This window comes from Condylura cristata, unplaced genomic scaffold (assembly GCF_000260355.1).
Source record: "Condylura cristata isolate star-nosed mole 26May11 unplaced genomic scaffold, ConCri1.0 scaffold00006, whole genome shotgun sequence".
NCBI lineage: Eukaryota > Metazoa > Chordata > Mammalia > Eulipotyphla > Talpidae > Condylura > Condylura cristata.
Genome location: NW_004567107.1, coordinates 63,113,431 through 63,124,828, shown reverse-complemented (window position 1 = coordinate 63,124,828; position 11,398 = coordinate 63,113,431).

Sequence of the window (11,398 nt, the reverse complement as noted above, 5' to 3'; positions counted from 1 at the left end):
ATTTTATTACTACAAAAGTTTATTTTTACATCATTTTGTACATTTTTTTTCCATCTCAATTGTAATCCCCGTGGGTTTCCCATCATCAAGTCACCCATGTGCCATCACCATAATCCCGCCCCCTGAATTATTTTTAAAAAGATTTATTTTATTTATTCATGCACACAAGAACTGGGATGTAGGCCAGCCGAGGTGTAAGAAGATTCACCAGAGACATAGTGGGGAGCAGAATAGGCAGATCTACTGAAATTCACTGTTGAGGGGAGAAGTGGGTGAGAGGTCTACTGTGCCTTGTGAGTCAGCTCCCTGGCCAGGGATCAAATTCATGCTGCACTGGCTGCCAATAGCTTCATAGTGCTGAGACTTAACCCCTTGTGCCACCAGGGAGGCCCTTCATCCTGAGTTATTTTAAAATAAACCTCAAGACCTATCACTTAGCCAAAAACTATTATTCCACCTAAAAATTATAAATAATTTCTTATCAATTCAAATTTCCATAGACATGGATATTTGAGTCACTAGAAAGTAACATTTCCCTTTGTACATCAGTGACATGACTTTCTGGTTTTCAGACCAACCTCCTATGAGTTTTGTTGGTATAGTTGAGCTTTCTTGACTGAGTTGTTGGATGACTTGACTGACTGCTGGCCATTTAGATTCTTCTGTAAATCTGGAGTTGGTATACTGTGAGGGAAAATTTGTGAACTTCAGGAAGCCAAGGCAAATAGTGAGGTGATTTAAGAGTAGGCAGCCATATCAGCCACAGGCAAGAAGAAGAGAAAGTTAAATGAGAATGAGGGAGAACAAAGCAAATGGGCTGAGAGAAGTTGAAATGAGAGGACACATAAATGTGAGAGAAAGGGATAACGTCAGTTCTTAATGGGTCTTCCTTTCCAGTCACAGCATAAGAGAAGCAAAGCTTTTTTCTTACTCCTAGTTTCCATAATGAGGGATTTTTCCTAATATGAGGTTGGCTTTATGTTTATGTTCCCCTTAAAATCATATGTTCAATTTCTGACCCTCCCTGTGATAATATTAACAGGTGATTAGGTCATGAATGTGTAATCCTCGTGAATGTGATTAGTACCCTTTTAATCAGGTTACTAAGGGTTCCCTAGTCTCTCCTATCTTCCATCATGTGAGGAGAAGTTTTCTATGAGCCTGGAAGTGGGTCCTTACCACTGAATGTGCTAGTGCCTGGGTTTTGACATTCTAGTTTCTAGAGCAGTGAGAAATAAATTTCTGTTGTTTACAAGCCACTGAGTAATGGTATCATGATCTATGGTATTAAGATGGGTGGGTAAATCAACTGAATTATGAAGTCACAATAAGCAAGTATGCTTAGCTGGCAGGCTGAGAGCCATGCTCCAGGCTGGTGTCCATCAGTAACAAAGGCTGTATTTTAGATTATGGAGGCCACTTCTTTGCTTTATTTCTCAATCTTGTAAGTACAACTTGGAAAAGAGGTGTGCCTTTTATTGAGGGTTTCTCAAAGATTCTACCATCTAGATTCTTATAAAGGCCAGCAGTATTTCCTGCCCTGCAGTGTAGTGTGAATTCCCAGTATCCTTTTAATAATGCCCCCTTCTTTGGAGTTAGTTTGAATTATATCTTTCCTTGAATCTGAAGGCATTTCTCTGAAAGTGATGCCTAGAACTTAAACTTACAGTGGATTTAAGTTTTTGCTACTAATTTGGGAGAGATGATTCATTTGGACATAGAAAGCACTAGTATAATTTTTCCATTTTTACTGAAGTATCATATACATAGAAAACTGAGCACAAATTACTAAGACACATCTGAATGACTTTTCATGAACAGAACATGCCCATATAACCGGTAACACTGTATTTTTTTCCCCAGGGATTATAGATTTTTAAACCTCTACAAATGTATGTTTTCACATCATGCCCACCACCTAAGCCCCAATAATATTCCACCATTTACATTGGATCCTCTTACTCCCCACTTCCACCCCACTACTTTCCCCCTTCTGATTGCCTCCATTTTGCAATCATATGAGTGGAGCTTAAGAGATTGAGAAATAAAGCAAAGGAGTGGCCTCCAGAAGCTAAAATATAGTCTATTACTGATGGAGACCAGCCTGGAGCATAGCTCCCACCCTGCTGGCTAATTTCTCTATAATCCATGTAGAAGTGAAATCATTCTGTACTCATTTTTCTCTTTCTCAGTTATTTCTCTTAGCTTGATCCTCTTCATATGGTTACAAGTGACAAGAGTTGATCTTTTTTTATAGCTGAGTAGCATTCTGTTTTACATACCTACCCCTTTTTTCTAGTCCATTCCTCTGCTCTTGGACATTTAGGTTTTTTCCCATAACTTGGCTATTATAGGTAATGCTGCAGTGAACACAAGAGTACACATATCCCTTAGAACTTCTGCATTCTTTGGGTAGATACCTAGAAATGGAATTACTAGATTGTGTGGTAGATTCATTTTCAATCTTTCAGGAAAATTCCATAGGTAATGGACTGGTCCCATACCAATGGCTAACAAGGCTTTCTTTTCCTCCATCTCCTGACCAATACTTGTTTATTTTTTATATAGGCCATTATCACAGGTGAGAGGAGGTATCTCATTGCAGTTTTGACTTGTATTTCCCTGAAGTGGTGATGTTCCAATTGGCTATCTATATATATTCTTTGGAAAAGTCTCTACTTAGCTCTTCTGCCCATTTTTGGTTGGGCTAATTGTTTACTTTTTGTTGAGTTGCATGGATCCTTATACTTTTTTGACATCAGCCCTTTTTGAGATGTATGATGTGTAAATATTTTCTCTCACTCAGTAAAGCATATTTTTGTTGACTGATAGTAATTTTCACTGTGCAGGAGCTTTTTAGTTTATTACTGGAATCTCATTTGTTGGTGTTAGCTTTTCTTTCTAATACTGTTGGAGATCAATCCCCAAAGATATCTGAAGCCAACATTGTGGAGTGTTTTTTCTTCAATATATTTTATAATTTTGGGCCTTACATCCACATCTTTCATACTTTTTGAGCTAATTTTTGTGTAAGGTGTAAAATGGTGGTCTAGTTTTTTTTTTTTTTTTTTTTTTAAAGATTTATTTATTTATACATACAGAACTGGGGTACAGGCCAGAGGTGTAGGGGTGGTGAGAAGATTCACCATAATCAGAATGGGGCGCAGAACAGGCAGTCTGATGAAGTTCACTGCTGAGGGGAGCAGCAGGCAAGTCAGGAGAGGTCTGCTGCACCATGTGGATCACCTCCCATGTGGAAGATCGAACTGTCACTGAAGTGGCTTTGGCTAGCTTGCAGTGCTACACCCTAACCAACTGCACCACCAGGGAGGGCCCTAGTTTCATTCTTTTGCATGTAGCTGTTCAGTTTTCCCAACTTCAGCTACTTGTTGAAGAGAGTCTCCTTTCTCCAATGTATAGTTTTGGCTCCTTTGTCTTACATTAACTGTGTATAGATACAAGGTTTTATTTCTGGGCTGTCAATTCTATTCCATTGATCTGTGTTTTCCTCTGCCACATTGTTTTGATTACAATAGCTGTGTAGTATAGTTTGAAGTTTGGGAATGTGATACCCCTATTTTTCTCTTTTTTTGATTTTTTGACTACTTGGGGTCTTTAGTGATTCTATATGAATTTCAGTATTATTTGTTCTATTTCTTTGAAGAATGTTATTGTAGTCTTATAGAGATTGCATTATATCTATATATTGTTTTGGCAGTAGGGTGGCCATTTAAACAATGTTAACTTTTCCAATCCAGAGTAGGGAGTAGCTTTCCATTTCTTAAATAAAGATTTATTTATTTATGCATAAAGAGCTGGTGTACAGGCCAGAGGTGCAGGGGCAGTGTGAGGATTTACCAGAGACAGTGGGGAGCAGAACAGGCCAACTGACAAAGTACACTGCTGAGGGGAGCAGCGGGTGGGTCAAGAGAGGTCTGCCATGCCATGTGGATCACCTCCGGGGCTGGAGATCGAACTCATGCTGAATTGGCTTTAGCTTTATAGTGCTGTATTTTAACCCACTGCACCACCAACGAGGGCCTAGCTTTCCATTTTTTATGTGTCTTCTTTTAATGTCCCATAGTTTTCATTGTATAGGTCCTTTACATCCTTTGTTAAGTCTCCTAGGTATTTAATTCTTTTGGTACAATTGTGACTGGGATTGTTTTCTTGGTTTATTTCTCATCCAACTCATTCTCTTATATATAAATGCAACAGTTTTTTGAAAATTGATTTTGTATCCTGCCACTTTACTGAATTAATGGTAATATTTCAAGTAGTTATTTCGTGTAGCTTTAGGGTTTTCTATGTATATTATCATGTCTTCTGCACATAGTGAGGTTTTTTCCCCCTCAATTTAGATTCTTTTCATATCTTTCTATTGCTGCATTGCTCTAGTCAGGACTCTATTGTATTGAATTGTACCAGATCTTGTACCAGATCTTAGAGAAAAAACTTTCAGTCTTTCTCCATTGAGTATATGTTGGCTGTGTGTTTGTCATATATGACATGTAAATTTTTAAAAGGATGTGTAGGAGGCTTTGTTTTTGTTACATAAGATCATCATTTTTGCTCTGGTTTTGGTTAAAGTGTGGGCTTTCTGAGAATACTGGAGACCTAGATCCTACTCTCAGCCCACACCTTTTGTGTGTGTTAGCTTTTTTCTTTGCCTTGCATATTGCACAAGGGATGACCTATCTCCAGAAGCAAATATATATCATTGGGGGCTAAAATCTACCAACTGTATAATTGACGACCACTGAGTTTGTATAATTTCAGGCAAAAGGGGAAGGTTCATATTGGTATATGTATTTTCCTAGCTACATGGCATATTTCATTCAAGAGTTACTTTTTAGACACAATCTTTTTAATTTTCATAATAGTTATAATTTATGGAGCCATTCCTCTATGATGATGCCTTTACTGAAAATCTGCTGATTTAATTGTTAATATCATTTAGAAATATACCTTCATGGAAACATCTAGAATAATGTTTGACTAAAAATCTGGGTACCATGACCTAGTCAATTTGACATATAAGATTAACCATCCAGTCAGTTTTGCTGATTATTCCTTTTGCCCTTATGCTCCCGAATGGCTTGGTAAGACCTTGTCTATACAAAGTAGTGTTTGTTCTGGAGTTTTTGGTTAAGTGCTATGTTTGTGGGGTTTAAACATATTGTGTTGTGTAGCAGTAGTTATTTCATTCTCATAGTATTAGTTACAATACAAAATTTATCCATTTTGCAATTAATGGGTATATATGTCACCTCCATTTTTGAACTATTATGAAAAGTATTGTTTGGAACATTCTATTATTTATGTCTAGGAGAGGAATTGTTGGGTTATAGTTCTGTATCTCTTTAGGTTTATTTAGTAAATATGATCAGTTTTCCCAAAGCCATTCTTTAGTTGTCAGTCCCAGTAGTGGGATTGTTGTAGTTGAACATTCAAGTAGTGTAATCCAGTTAATGGTAGTGTAGGTTCTTCATCTGGTGTTTTCAGTCTGAGGACACCAAACAGGGGAGAAGAAACTAACAGAATCTGGGGGAAAATCCAGACCATTTAATTTTCCAACAGCAAAAATTTCACCTAACTTCTTCTAACCTTTCTGCTTAAGAAAAGTCACTTACTTTTTCTGTGATGCATTATAGTTTCCTTTCTTATGGTCAATCAAATGTTGTCTCCATATCACAAGGACACTGGGTATCTACTATGTACCGAGCATTGCATTCGTTGCCAAGTCTCATCTCCCAGGACCAATGGAGTGTAGTAAGGAATCCTCTTTTAGAAGTGAGAACATGTGAATTGTTCTAATTCTGCTATTCACAGGCTGGTAATGTTTGGTTTATTCAGCATTTTACTCAACATCTGAATCCCTTATTTGGGTATCTGGCTATAATGAGGGAGAGGAACATTGGTCCTCCAGATGAAAGTGTCATGTGCTATGTAATACTTTATTATTATTATTATTTTTCTAAAGATTTATTTTATTTGTACATACAGAACTGGGGTACAGGTCAGAGGCTCAGGGGCAGTGAGAGGCTTCACCAGAGACAGAGTGGGGAGCAGAACAGGCAGATCGATGAAGTACACTGCTGAGGGGAGCAGTGGGCGGGCCAGGAGAGGTCTGCCACGCCATGTGGTCACCTCTGGGGCAGGCGGGAATCGAACTCATGTGAAAGTGGCTTTAGCTTCTCAGTGCATGGCTTTAAGCCGCTGTGCCACCAGGGAGGGCCAAATACTTTATTTTATAAGCCAATTTTGATCATGCACCCTTATATGTGCCAAGCTCAGACACTTAGTTTTGGCATAACATTTACCATCGTATCTGATAGTTTGTCTCTTTACATATTTATACATGTTTAAATTTCACAAAGGCAAGGAGAATTTCTTATTTGTAAACCCCAGCACCTGGTGTGCTGTCTGGAAGAGAGTGCATGTTTAGTAAAAGAATAAATGAGTCTTTTTGGTAAATGGGGATCCTAGAAGAAATTGTTGGTGTTCCCGGGACATACTTTCCCTGCCCCAGGTATTCATCTATCCCCACTTATGCTGCTTCTTAATAACAGCATAAATGTTATTATGATTCTGACTGAGGTCATCTTATGCTCTCAGGGGAACACTAACCTTAGGGGCAGGGAAAGAAGGAAGTGCCAGGGTTAATATCCTCATTGCTGCCCTCAGTTAAGTGTACATGAGAAGTTGGTAGAGAAGAGCAACTTCTTTAGCTCTTGGTTGGAATAACTGAGATCACTACTGTCTCTTAGCATCTCCAGGAGATTGAGTGCTACTTCCTCACAGTGGTAACCAGCTTGATTCTCCTCTTTGTTTCACTTCCTGCCCCTCACTATGCTTTAAAGGATAATGTCTCAAATAAACTACATGCATTTATCCACCCACCTGCCTTAAGCTTTGCTTTTGGGAATCCAAACCTTGCCTACCTTGAAGGATTATTGTGTTAATGAAATGAAAAATACACATAAAAGACTCAGAATATAAGTGGTACTACTTTAGGAATGAGTTGTCCTGAAAATGTATATGGTAGGTTGATATCTATGTCCTAGTCCCTAAACCCATGAAGTCTCTTTTATGTTGTGAAAATAGTTTGTGAGTGTGATTAAGTTAAGAATGGTGAGACAAAACTATCTTAGATTATTCTGGTTGGCTCTAAATGTAACTATAGGAGTCATTGTAAGAGGCAATGAGAGAGAAATTTGACTTAGAGTCATGTAACCGTGAAGTGGGTCACATCAAACCACCATTGCTGGCTTTGAGGATGAAAGAAGGGGCTACAAGCCAAGAAGTGCAAGGACTTCAGCTTTCAAAGCAGGAAAGGTAAGAAAATTACTCTTCCTTAAGAGCTCTGCCCTGCCAGCACCTGTATTTTGGCCCCAAGTTGATTTTGGACTTCTAACCTTTATCACTGTAGTTTAATAAATGTAGACTGTCTTAGGTCACCAAGTCTACGATAATTTGTTAGGACAACCATAGGAAACTAATACAAGAAGTATCCCACAATTGGCCCTAACCTACTACAGCAGGAGGCAATATGGTATGACAAGGTAATAGTCATTCCCACTCATCTTCAGAGTCCTGCAGTCTTCAACCTAATGCCTTCAAATAAAGTAACAACAGTTTATGCTGTCTTCACCCCCTTGGAGGCTAGTCATTAACCACAGACTTAACGAAGAATTTCTTCTGTGTTTCAAGGGCACTGGAAAGAAAGTCAGGGGTTTTATAGGCTAATGGAAGTAAATCAACAAGCACTAAAATGAAATCATAAATATACATTGAGAAAGCTGAGTAGAGGAACTCCAAAGGCTAGCCCCAGCTCCCTGCTGTTATTAAAATTAACCTTAGCAATCAATGTATTCCTTATCACATCAGGACCCATATCCCAAAACCAGCAATAGGATTTTTATTATTATTGTGGACTGTGCATTTTCCTTTTATTTTTAGCTTTAGCTGCATTGAATTCCCATGAAATGTGCTTGTGTGGTTAGCTCCCTTTTCCCTTTATAATATTCTGGGAATCACCGTTCATCATCCTATTCAGTGTCCAAAGCTGGGGATCTTCAAGACTTAAAATAATGTTTTTGAGATAATCAGGGACATTTGAATTTGGATTGATACCAAATAATTGTTCATTTTATTAGTTGTGATAAGCATTATGATTATATAATGAAATATTAATATCTTTTTACAACTATATAGGGAATGAAATGATATAACAGGAAGGAAGAAGAAAGGTAGAAGAGAGAGGGGAAGAAGAGGAAAAGAAAGGCAAATAAATCAAATATAGCAAAATCTTGATAATTATCAAATTTAGATAATTAGTTTATGGATGTTCATTGTATTTATGTGCTTAAAAGATTTGCTAGAAAAATTAATTGGCTAAAATTTGCAATAAGAGTCTACTGCTGAAAAATGATTATTCACTTAGTTATAGAGTTGACTGGTTCCATCTGTGCTCCTGTACTTTCTAGCTATGTGACTCTGAACATGTCATCAACCTCTCTCTTCTCAGTATGTTATAGGTAAAATGAACATAAAAATAGTAAGCACTTCAATGGGCTGTTGAAAAGAATTAGCAACATAGTTGCTAATACATATATACTTATTATGTTATATATTACATGTGTATAAGATACACTTTCTATATACTTAGTATTGTCTATTATAGTAGTGTAGTGGTTCTCAAATAGGGACAGTTTGCACAGCAGGTAGGTGATGCTGGCATCTAGTCAGTGGAGGTTAGAGATGCTGCGAAATGTCCTGTGCCACATAGGACAGCTCTTCACAACAAAGAATTATTTGAACAAAAATGTCAGCAGTGCCCAGGTTAACAAATACTGAACTAGTATCAAATGGACTTTGTAAAAAAATTAGACAACACAAATAAAGCAAAATAAAGAATAATAACCTATACTTTTACCATGCAGAAATATTCATTACCCCAAACTGGAAGTTTCCAGAAAGAAAACAACAAATTCACCAAAATTAGGATGCATGATAAAGGAATAGTGCTTCCATCTTCCTGCATCCCATGGTTCCCTGTCCTCGTTTTTTCAACTTTATCACAGCATAGAGAAAGTTGTTCAGCCTCTTCAACCTTCTGGTAAATGTACCATTTGGCATTTGACTAGGCTATTAGCTTCTATTGGCATGAACCTGAATGAAGCTATTTGAAGTCATTAAGGATCTACCTCAGAAATCTTCTGGTAACCTATTCTGACACCATGTCTCCTGGGAAAAATTTGGCAGATTATATAAGAAACCTTTAAAAAGCCTATATTCCAGTTTCGTTATTTTGCATGTGGCTGTCCAGTTTTCCCAAAACCATTTGTTGAGGAGACATTCCTTTCTTCATTGTATACTCATGACTTCTTTGTCAAGGTCAGCTGTCCAGACAGATATTAGGCTTATTTCTGGGCTCTCAATTCTTTCCCATTGATCCATGGGTCTATTTTATCCCCCAAATATACAGTTTTGTTTACTATTGCTTTGTGGATAACTTGAAGTAGGCGGCCTGGTACCTCTTTTTATTTAGTCAGGATTGCTCTATTTGGGGTCTTTTTGATTTTGTACAAATTTAATTAATGTATGCTCTATTTCCTTGAAGAAGGCCATTGGAAACTTGATAGGGATGCAATGAATTTGGGTAACATAGTAATTTTTTAAAACGTTAATTCTTCTAATCCATGAGCAAAAGGTAGCTTTCCATTGCTTTATATCTTTTATTTATTTTAATGATGTCTTATAGTTTTCATTGTATAGGTCCTTCCTTACATTTGTTAAATTGATTCCTAGGTATTTTGCTGCCATGTATATGAGAGTCCCGCCACCCCCCTTGATTTCTATCTTTTTTTCTTCCAATTTGTTGTTTTTTGGGCTTATAAAAACCCAACTGATTTTGTAACTTGCCACATCACTGTACTAATGATTTATTGTTTTTAGTAGTTTTTTTAGTGGAATCTTCAGGTATATATATATATGATCATGCTATCTGAAAATAGTGTTAATTTCCTTCTATTCCAATTTGGATTCCTTCTATTTCTTTTTCTTGCCTAACTGTACTATCCAGGACTTCTGGTACTATGTTGAATAGTGTAATGATAGCGGACATCCTTGCCTTGTATGTGATGTTTAAGGAAAAGCTTTGCTTTTCACCACTATGCTTGATAATAGCTGTGGGTTTGTCATACAGCCTTTATGATGTCAAGGTATGTCCCTTCTGCCCCCATTTTATCAAGGTCAATTTTAGCATCAATTGATTTCATATCATACACAAAAATCAATTATAAATGGATTCAGATCTTAGAGGTAAGGTCTGAAGACATAAAATACATAGAAGAAAACATAAGCAGAACACTCTATTATAAAGTAGCCTGTGCTGAACATAGCTTTTTAGGGAACTCGTGAAGCATCTGGAAGTCTTGGGCCCCTTGGTACTGAGGGAGTTTGGAACAGGCCCCCCTGCTGCACAGAGCAACAGTCAAGGGCCCCAGCTAATTCTTCAGTAGCAGCCTGGAAACAGTCCCAAGGATCAGCAGTCTCCCTCACTTCTCACTCATCTAAGCACATAACTTTTTCAGTCTTAAATTGAGGAGTTGTGCTGAATGATCTCTAAGGGCTCTTTGATCTCTAGTATTTTATGATTCTGTACTTTAATCACTGTTGATGGCAATTGCTGTTTCCGCAAATGACCTGTGAACTGCCCTGAGGTTTCACTGACTGTGGTACTGAGGTTCACTTGTGTTAATATTACAAGACTACTGGGGAGGTTCAGTTCAGCATCAGACAACACTTTCCATCCATTTTCTTTTTTCTTGCTAGGATTTCTCTTCTCTCCTAAGGCTTTTGGGGCTTAATTAATTTAGATCAGTCAAGTACTTTTGAGACTCTAAGTCAAGTCAATATCTTGCTATGAGTAATAATCCAGGGGGAGCTCAAATCACTCACTGCATTATTAGCAAAAGATGTTAGTCTCACAGCTTGTGTGAGACTATTAGTTCTAATGTAAAACATCTGCTCCTTGGAGGAAACCGCAACCTAGAAGATAACACCTGAATTCCCTGAGCCATTTCAACATATACCCTAGAGACTGAGGATGCGTTTGTGGTTGAGTGAGCAAATTGGGGAAATGACAGTCTTTGCAGGTAAAAAAGATGTTTTGTTGCTTTTGTTTTCTTTTTAAGAGTCATACTTTTTTTTTTTAGATTTATTTATTTATTCATATGGAACTGGGGTACAGGCCAGAGGTGTGGAGGGTGAGAGGATTCACCAGAGACAGAGAGGGTAGCAAAACAGGCAGAGTGATGAAGTACACTGCTGAGGGGAGCAGCGGGCGGGTCAGGAGAGGTCTGCCTTGCCATGTGGATCTCCTCCGGGGCAG